Genomic DNA, 10,845 nt, shown 5'->3' with positions numbered 1-10,845 from the left:
TCCCCTTCTAATTTTAATAGGCGGTGGATAATAATATGACATACTTTAAAGTTTTCACATCTTCAAGATTCCAGGCCAGCCAGAGGTCAAGCTCACACATAGGTCGGAATAATTGAACGTCTTGAACGAAAGATTATTGTGTATAAATTTGATAGAAATCCATCAAGTTAACAAATATTACGAGTTTAGAACCTGACCTTTGATATACTTAATTAAATGTCTTGTAAAAGGGGCTATTGTTTCTAAATATTAAAGAAATCCATTCATTAATGAGGATAAAATATTTATCAAGATATTGAATGAAACAGAATTTTATATTTATGACCATTTATGACATTTCCCTCGGTCTATGTGCCCCTAATACCATACACATTAAAAACATATGGTGTATTAGTAACAAATGAAAACTCAAAACTTCAATTTACCCGCTGTGATTAACTAATCGAAACTTTGCAAGTCTTCTCTTCTTAACATGTCCTGTCGTTCTGTATTGGGGTATTGGTAAAATCAAAGTGCTGAAAGCACTGATGGGGGCGCAATATGTTGCAAATCTACTTCAGGTGTTTCAAGCTGATATATTTCCTACTTTCAAAGTAGAATAAGTGCCCATTTTGTATATAATATAAATATATATATAATTATATAAACATATGACATTGGAATTTGTTGGGAAACTATAGTTGTTTCAAGTTATCTATTTTTTTTCTTTTAACCAATTTTCATGTAAAGGAATTCCTTATGTGAGTATATAACACATAAATCAGTGTACTTACTATATTTATTCCAAGAAATGATTATGCATATAGAAAATAAACAGAAAATTTAACTGTCTATAAATTATTTCTAAAATAAAACTAGGACTGTCAGAACAAACTTTTTTTGTAGAAACCAACAAGCACAATACACTAAACATGTGACAATGTAAAATGGAATGGATACATATAATGTAGTTGGCATTGAAAACAAGAGCCACTATCTAGCTTGGGTCATGCTCGGCTCGAGTACTCCTAGAAAACATAACAAAAATGTATAAAGTAAATTTGAGTTTGACTGTCAACACATTTAAGTAAAGGTCATAGTTGAATGATAAGTTTTCTTTTGTCCAAGAATTAAACAAATCATAGATAAAAACAAAGTTATGACAATGTGAGCGAATTTCACTTGTTTTAACTTTGGAGGTAATAGTCATTTAAAGGTAAAAGTTATATCAGAAAAATTTAACATGTTGCTTTGTGTTTGTGTTTGTGTGCCCAAGCATGAATCAAATCTCTAAAAAATAACAAAGTAATGACAATTCAAGCTAACTCCAAAGATTTTTTTTTATCAAATAGAGGTCACAAAACATGTGTTCTGATCACTCCTTTGAATTTTGGCGGTTTGACATGTGATAGATTTTTCTATTTTTATCTCTGGGGCTATTTTGTGCAGTGAAACAAAATATGCCGGCAATGTGCACAACTAGGGATGGCACTATTCACTCCTGGGAAGTTTCATTGAAATCTTACCAGCAGTTGTGAAAGCCGAACAAGATTTTTCTTTTTAAAGCTCTCACAGCCATTTTGTGCAGCGAAGTTAAACGTGATGCCGATGTGCACAACAAAGGCTTGTATTAAGTTTGGTTGAAATCCCACCAGTAGTTTGACCTGTGACAAGATTTTTTCTATTTTAAGCTGTTGTGGCCATTTTGTGAAGTGAAACGGAACTTGCAGGCAATGTGCACAACAAGGGATGGAACTGATCACTTCTGTAAAGTTTAATTGAAATCCCACCAGTAGTTTGACCTGTAAATCCAACAAGATTTTTCTACTTCTAGATCTTGCAGCCATTTTTTGCTGCAGAGCGTCACATGCCGGCGATGTACACAACGTTCATAACTAGGGATGGTACTGATCAATACTGTAAAATTTGGTTGAAATCTCGCCAGTAACTTGACCTTTGAAAGTCGATATGATTTTTCTATTTTTAGCTTTGGTGGTCATTTTGTGCAGCGAAGTGGAATTTGCCGAAGATGTGTATACCTAGGGATGGTACTCATCAATCCTGTAAAGTTTGGTTAAAATCCCACCGGAAGTTTGACATGTGAAGGCCGGACAAGATTTTTTTAATTTTAGCTTGGTAGCCATTTTGAGCAGCAAATCGGAACTTGCCGGTAATGCGCATAACTACGGATGGAATTGATCACTCCTGTACAGTTTAGTTGAAGTTCCACCAGTAGTTAAACCTGTGAAGTTCGGATAAGCTTAATGCAGACGACTTGACGGAAGGTCAGATGGTGAAGGCAAAAACAATAGTATGTCCCTAATTAAATTCAAGGTCAAGTTCCATTTAATCTTTTGGGATGTCTTGTTAGAAGGATAGTCTGTGACAGAGTGGTCAAGGTTGTTCACTCCAGCAGTCATGCTGGACAGTAACCATATTATGACATTTACAGTGCTGATGCAATGTATAATCAAAGCAAAACAATAGCAAATTATAGCTAAAAACTGTGAAATTCAATAATTTTATCATCAAGTACATTAAAGTCAATGTCATATTGTGTTTGATTCTCTTTTATGTCTTAGTTTTCAAGTTTGAAGAAAATAAAAATTCAAAATCAAAATTCATACATTTGATCTCGTCGTCAATATAATTCATGAATCAAGGTCAACTTCATTCGGTCTTCTTGATTATCTTGTCCAAAAAATGGTTGTGTCCAAGAAAAGTCTTTTGAAAAATTAAGCTAAGTTTAAAGTTTCTGGTAAGCAACATGTGCAGGAACAGCAACTTGACTGTAGCAATAGCTCGAAATTCATTGTTTAGCTAAACACATGCCCTTATTCATATCAGCTGCCTTAAAATCTACTGAATATGTTTCACCATTTCCAACAAAATTTGTTTTAAATGAAACATGCAGAAGTGTTATTATAATAAACTATGCAACTAGTGATTATCATACTAATGAATATACTAACAATTATCAATAAGCGTGTAACACAATTTGCCAAAATTTTCATCAGAGCTACATGAATAACAGATTTTTAAAATATCAATAGGCATTCATAGAAAATTCTCATATCATATTTGGTACATTTATGGGCAATTATAATTTTTTTAAATGAATAAAATATAAATGAAACTTCTTGTGGAATTTGCAAAAGAGTCAAACTTATGCCCTTTCAATTTTAAGGGTTGTTTTTGCTTAACATCATAATTTCTATGCAGTTTTAGTCCTATCATTTTTAGATAAATCTTCTATCGGATGGACAAGCCTAACAAAGATTTAACAAAATATTCCATATTTTTCAACTCAAAGCTTCTTTTTCAAACAGTAAAAAAAACTAAAATTGTGATCAAATAACTATTTCTCTATGAAACAATTACTTTTAGAATTAATTGTTCAATGCCTTCAGATATGCCATAAGAAATCAAACTTGTTAAAACAGATATTAAGAAAAGTTAAAAGTCCAAGAAATACCTTACATTATGTGCCATTTATGACTGATTTTGCAATATTCAAATGATCCCCATATATCTAAAGTGTGACTCTTCCCGGGATATTTTTGCATATTTTGGCACCTTTTTGGTAAATTATATGGATTGTGTCATTAGCAATATGTTCAATAGTCATTACTTTCTTTGTTTACTTCACAATATTTTATTTTGATATACATTTTCAAAATTTTCATGAAAAATAGCAATAAAGTGGAGGCATGCTGCTTCAAAATAAAAAAAAAACAAAGCTAAAAAAAACAACACTATTATATATAACATACTTGAGTATATTTATAGGCAAGAAAATCTACAAACAGCAATGAACTGAGAGTTATGGTATCAAACCCTAGGCCAGTGGGGACATTTTTTCTTTAAGTTTAAACCTTACTTTTGTACTCTTATATTAGTTAAAGATATAAAAACATTATCAATTTTAATCCTATTCTTATTATAGTATTCATTGGATTCATTATTCCAAATTAAATGAAAGTGCATGGGATATAATATTTTCAAGATCTAGTAAAATCAAAATGTTTTTAAAAACATACTTATTGATAATCAAGTAGAATTAAAACTATATAATAAATATAATAATAAATACACTATAAAGTACATTATAACAATACGTGTATTTTGGATAATACACTCTAAGCTGAAATATTTAAATGGGTATGGTACTATAAATGTTTGTAAATATTGTAAGTTATCTAATCAATAAGTGTTCTTAATAAAAGAAACTTGCACCTTGATATTTTTTTGTACAAACAAATTTTAAACATTGATAAGTTACTTCAGGTGATGAACTGGTGCCTCTATATACAAATGTGGTTCTGTTCATAGGTTATCTCATGTTCTTTGTGATAAACTCTCACATTAAAGTTGAAAAAGTTCTGTTCATACATATTTCAAAAATAGATAAGTGATAATATTTTCCTGGTGAAAAACTGGTGGCTCATTAAAGTTCTATACATATTATGATATTTCAAATATTGGAAAGTTATCTAATGTTCTTCGTGAAAGACTGGTGACTAGTTTTCTCCTCAATGTCATTTCTTTTACTAATTAAGTCAGGGTACTATATTCATGAGGCTTTCGACATCACATCTGAAACTCACTATCCAACATTGCAAAGGGCAGGCCAATTTCTTTTAAGTTTTGAAAAACCCAAATATTTCAATTTCCCTGGTGTTTCCGACATAAAGACATATCCACATGTAACTTCTATTATCACTCCTGCTTTTACTGTTCTATCATACAAGCGCCTCTGTTTCCTGAAATATTTGTTTATAAAAAGTTAATTGCAAAATTAAAATTTCATTATTTTGTTTTTTTTAGGGAAGGGGGGGGGGAGAAAGAGGACGGGGGCAATTTAAAGCACAGGTTATATGCCCAATTTCCATCTTTACTGGTTGAGGAAGACCTTAGTGCACCTATGTGTATGATTTCAGGCACTAACCAGCACCTTGGTACCATCAATTTTCCATAAATGAGCTGGATAGCTTTCTCACATGAAAGAATCCGTAAACCCTGGCAGAGCTCGAACCTTAAGATGATCAAATATGTCAGATATTTAAGAGTGCTTACTGTGAATATTCAATATTGTTTGTGAATTGTCTTGAGGTGAAAAGGAAAGGAAAGCTGAATTCCTAAATACATGTTACATGTCACAATTGTTCTTGCTACCTACTTTTGTTCCTAATTTCTAGTATAAGATGATATTTAAATACACTGTAATTCTTCTTTATAAATTTGGCTTTTTGTGACAATAGTCTATCCAGCGACAGAAGCTCACTGACTTAAAATAAACTTTCCTGTGTCGGCCTTTTAACAAGTCAAGAAGAAAAAAGCTATTAGAATATAATAATTAAGAAATATCTTATACAAATACTTCTTAATAATCATGTACCTCTTCCTTAAATGTCCATGCTATTGAAAGAAACATTTTTCCATTTATTCACTTCAAGGTTAGTTAGATTGACAGTCTCATCTTTAAGCCTGTATCTCTCTTGATTCTATCCTCATTGACGCTTTAAATCGATATCCTGCCATTGACATTCACAAATCTGACATGTAGGCCTACCTTCTGATTCACAAGAAAGTTGGAAAGATAGAATATTATTATTATTAGATATACATATAGTATCCAAATAATTATGTTAGTTCCTATCAAATCAGTAATTTAAACTATTAAAGAAACAATTTGTTCAAAATTGTCCAAGCAGAAAAATTTCTATAGTATACTATAGTGATTATAGTGTATATACAGTATCAATTAAATGTCTTTACAATCTACTATACTGTCCTGAAATTTTAAGAAATTTTAAAATCCATTGCCTCAGAAGTTGCAATACCAAGTAAATGAAATTGTGCTGGGTTTGTATCATTCTGCACAACTTCTGATCACAAAAGCTTCAAGGACATTTATGAGTGAGTCAGGTCCTATCCTGAAAGACTGTTGTGTTCAAGTTTGAGGACAATCCTAGCAAAAAAAAACAAGAAAATATTAGACATTTCACCTTGAATGTTAATATGAAGGTCAAGTTTACTAGTATAGTCCAGTCTACTTGAAGGGTTGTTGTCGCCAAGTATGAAGACAATACACCAAGATCTGAAAAAGTTATGAACAAGGTTAAAGTTTGTTGTCAGCAACGCGAAAGCCGTCATGACTGTAACAATATATTTTGGCCTAAAATGCAAACCGAAAGTTCTAGCCTATACATACTGTTGAGGCTAGCCATTTTTTCAATCATAAATAGATGCAATGATAAAGTCAGTAACTTGCAAATCTTCTAACATTTTTACAAAGAATTAACATAATTAATTTTTTTTATTTCTATGATGATGTTCAGCCATTTATATTATAACAAGATTTCGGAAAGATCTATCGAAATAAATTGGCCCGTGGACTTTAATGCCAATTATAGAGCTCTTATGCAAAATGTAATGGAAAGCAAACATCCAGCATGAAATTGTCAAGTAGCTAAAAGTTAAATAAAATTATTATTAAGGTATTAGGACCCTAATGGGCACTATCAGGAACTAAAAAATTGACATCATAAGTCAGATGTATACCTTAAAGTACACATGTATGCAAAATCTAAACAAAGTTTACCGTACAGAAATCAAGTTATGGCCACTTTTCTGAACTCAAGCTAGGATGTTATGAGGGCCCTTTTTTAGAAAGTAGGAACCTTTAAATAATCTGCAATAATATTCTAATGAAAAATGTTTTCCCATTAATTTTTGGTAAGAAACAAATAGTACCATTCAGCTAACAATCCAAATAAGCAAAATTATGGTTTCTACTTAAAATTTATGAAATCTGTATAAAAATGTTACCCTACCCCACCCATTTTTACCACGTGTCTGACCATTTTTCTACTTAGGGAGCCTAATTTAACAAATTCTTAAAATTTACCCAAATGAGTGCCTGTTTTTTAATGTTTCCCTAATTTTTTAAAAAAAGTATATTGGTTGATCTTGTAAAATATGAAATACTTTTACCGTCTAGTTTTGATTATATTACACTTTGAAAATATCAGGTACCATATTTATTATTAGATTTAGCATAATTTAGCCAATAAATACCTATATAAATTAAAAAATCAAAATTAAACACTTTTTTCTTTCCAAATGGGACATGAGAGATACATAAATAATGTTAAAAGAAAAAAAGAAAGAAAAAAAAGTTGACCCTTTTGGGGATTGAACCCATGGCCCTCATTTTCAATGTAGTTAACAGTAGTTCTTGCCTATTTGATTACTTTTCAAAGCGGAGGTAATGCATTAGGTTTCATAATTCAACCACTGCTGGAAATTGACCCGCATGTTTGATTACAAATGTATTACATCTATATTGTCCATAGAAATAATAAATTAATTTTCAGTCTATTTCGCTTTGCGCTTTCACACAGACTAAAATTATTCAAGTCCATGATTTTTATAAGGAATAAATATCTTCCTATCATCAAACACTAAAAATTAATATACCAACTGTAAATTGTATATGATATTCAATATAATCTTCTTTTAGAAACAAGTTTGCATATTATTGTTTTAGGCAACTCATTTTTAAAATGCTGTACGGCTAGCCTCAACAGTGAGTATATTCTAGTCGTATGTGACTCGCGTACAGCCAGCACTTTTGTCAAACAATACTGGTTCATATTGCTAGCCACTGCCATTGTAAAGTATTCCTTCCTCTACCAATAGCAGACTTCCATCAATATTAAAAACTTTTGAATACTTTTAATTTAATTATCATATAGAATAATGTTAAACAATAAAAGTAATGATGACTTAATATGATGTATATAAAATTCTGCTGCTAAAGATAAGTTGTTTTTATTGATTGTTTATATCAACAAAGGTAATAAGTTAAGTTTCATCAGTGTATTATGACTTTTTAAATTTTTGTTTAGAGTGAAAATTGATAGTCATCAAATTGTTCTAAATATTACCATACTGTTATATTTAATGATATACTCAGTATTATTATTATTGACCTGTGTTTTTTTATAATTTAATACAACTACTATTTTCATATAAATGTCTTTGAATTTACAAATAAAAAATCTATAAAGTTATGGACTGACCATAAATATCATGAAATCCTACATCTGATGAAGGCAAAACTGTGGAAATCAGATCTACATGAATGAAATAAGTAGATCTGAACTTCAGTCATATTGTATAACAATTATAATTATTACCAGTCCTTTAACATTTTGGGATGAGTTAGACAAGGGCCGAGTTGAATCGGATTTCTTTCACACGATTTTATGCATTTTAATCACTAAAGGGAAAAACAAAGGGATGAAGTAATTGTTACACCAGATTGCAATTATTTTTCAAAGTATAGTGAAATATAAACAATGAATATCATACAGTCGTAGTCAACAGTGAACAAAATTTCGCAATGTTTACCTGCTTACCTTGTCATCATGGTGATAATGGCAGAGATTTTTTGGGCTTTTTTTACAGCCGTTTTTGGGTCATATTCCGAATTGAAAATAGTATATTATTTTCACAATTCACAGGAAAAAATTCCCAATTGAAATTAAATAATAAAAATATAGAATGAAAATTTTAAAATCTTTGCAAATAAGGGTTTCTTCACTTTAATAGTGCTTAAATGTTTGAAGATGTCATCCTAGACAGTATTTGTTTGCATCCGTTAAATCACTGCAAAATTTCAGTCATGCAATTTTTCCCAATTTTTTACAAAACACTGCTGAAAATCCCAATTCCATGGGTATAGGTCGTGTTCCCAAAATCCTGGAAAAAATTCCTGTATACGGGAAAATTACGTACATGAGAAAATAGTATGTATTCATATTTCATATGCATACAAAGTTCTTACAATATATTTGCACTTTTGAAGCATTTAAAAGCTTATCTGGTTGGAAAAAAAAACATAGTGCAATATTTTGTTAGTTGTAGCGTTCTATGATAGTAAGTTCACATATGACTTAATAATGTTGGTTCTATATTATGCACATTCTTTGACTCTCATAGGACAGGATTTAACTCATTACAGGACGGGGGCATTACCTCCAGTAGCTTGCAAAAATCATGATCACAAAATAGAAAAATATCAATTTTGCCAATTATTACATTTTTCCTGTATACCATGGCAAGTTTTGGACCTATTTTGTCCAGCTTAGATACCTAATAGAGATGTGTTCAAAAGGTAGTTAAGCACCCCCAAAAATGTTATATTAATTTAAAAAAATATCTTTCCACGTTTCTGAGTTAATCCAGATATTAATTTTGTGGTTTCAACAATAAAGAGTGATAAAACAAACCAATATATTACTAGTAATATATTGAAAAGTGGACCAAGTTGGAGAATAGCCGAGCTGACTGGGGGGCAGAGTACGTTTTAGAACCGAGCTGACCCTGAATCGATATAATGCACTAAAATGTGCAGTCTATCAAGCGAAATATATCAATAGCTTTACAAGATTGTATAGAAAACTTGATTCTACATACGAAAGAGATTGCAACTATAATATCAACGTATTACAACGTAATTAAATATCAATAATAAACATCTTGACCTGCAGTAAACAGCCAAAATAGGTCGTTTTCCTGACGATTTTGCTACTGATAAATGCAAGAAAAGGCAACAAAGATACTTAATAGTTAGGTATAAAGGAGATTAAGTGTTCGTTTAATAAAACTTACAACTCTTTTAAACACCTGGGACTTCCTATTCGATAGCAAAACTTCTCAATCTTTCTCGGAATAACTAGCCAAGATGGCGATGGCGGGAAAATGACGCCAGAGGGAAAATAGTTCGTATTCAAACGATCAGACTAAAATTTTTTTCTCTGACATTCACACTTTTTAAGCATTTTAAGCATGAAAGTTATCTTAAATTGAAATCGTGTTTCTTTTTTTCCTGAATTATTGTATTCAATGATAGTTAATTTATGACTTAATAAAATTGGCACTAAATTAATGCACGTACTTTGGCTCTCATGCATCAAGAACCAGAAGGTAGAAAAATAAACTGGTTCTCTTTAAATTTTTATCGACTGCTGGCGTAGTAATATTCAAATCGCGTAAAGAAATGATTTATGTAAATTTGTAATAAAATGATTTAAAGTTTAGTAATAAAATGACCAGTCAATTTTAAAATAGATAAGGTTTAATGATTATCTGAAAATTATGGCAAAATATTGGAACTATTTTTGCTCAGTGCATCTAGATAGCCTAGATGCGTTCAAAATGTCGTAAACTGAATTTATCGTAATTACACTGGGGGCTTGCGCCCCCAAAAGGAAACTAGTTAAATTGATATCCCCTCGCCGCATGATTCTTATCACTTGACTTAAGTTCCTTTGTAGTATGTACCTCAGATATTGATGAAGATAATTTATTATCCTTACCCATGATACAAAACCTCCAACAAAATGTCAGTGGAAGATGGATTGTTATTTCACTAGTGATCATAAAAATCAATATTTTCACTCGTGGCTACTGCTGCCACGAGTGAAAATATTGATTTATATGATCATCAGTGAAATAAAAAATGATCTTTCACTGAATTGAACAAATTTGCTGTTTCTTTTATGCGTTTATGGATGATATTTTTTGGGTTTTTTTTCATTGTTCTTCCACGATTATTATTTCACAGTACAACGTCATATTTCACTTAAATCAAGCCAATAGTTTTTCAGGAAATAGCTCTCCGAAACGAAAATAACTTCATATTATTGTTTAACTAATCAGGGGTAATAACTCTGTGTTTAATGGTCGAACCCGGTAACATCAATGATATTCTCATCTTCCTTGATAAAAAAGTTTCATTGAAATCTAGCCATTAATTTTCAAGAACTAGCACGACGCACAATGGGACGCATTACA

General features: G+C 31.0%; 1 long non-coding RNA gene across 1 annotated transcript; it reads right to left on the bottom strand.

Annotated features, from left to right (window-relative positions):
* Positions 1-788: 788 nt before the first annotated feature.
* Positions 789-10,801, bottom strand: LOC132736407 (uncharacterized). The gene is made up of 3 exons (XR_009626571.1): positions 5,988-10,801; positions 5,378-5,554; positions 789-4,742 (listed from the first exon to the last, which is right to left on the bottom strand). It is a non-coding gene; the product is annotated as an uncharacterized LOC132736407 (long non-coding RNA).
* Between the last annotated feature and the right edge of the window lie 44 nt (positions 10,802-10,845).

This window comes from Ruditapes philippinarum, unplaced genomic scaffold (assembly GCF_026571515.1).
Source record: "Ruditapes philippinarum isolate M1 unplaced genomic scaffold, ASM2657151v2 ctg4671_1_1_1_1, whole genome shotgun sequence".
Lineage (NCBI taxonomy): Eukaryota > Metazoa > Mollusca > Bivalvia > Venerida > Veneridae > Ruditapes > Ruditapes philippinarum.
This window is presented reverse-complemented; position numbering and strand designations above follow the sequence as displayed.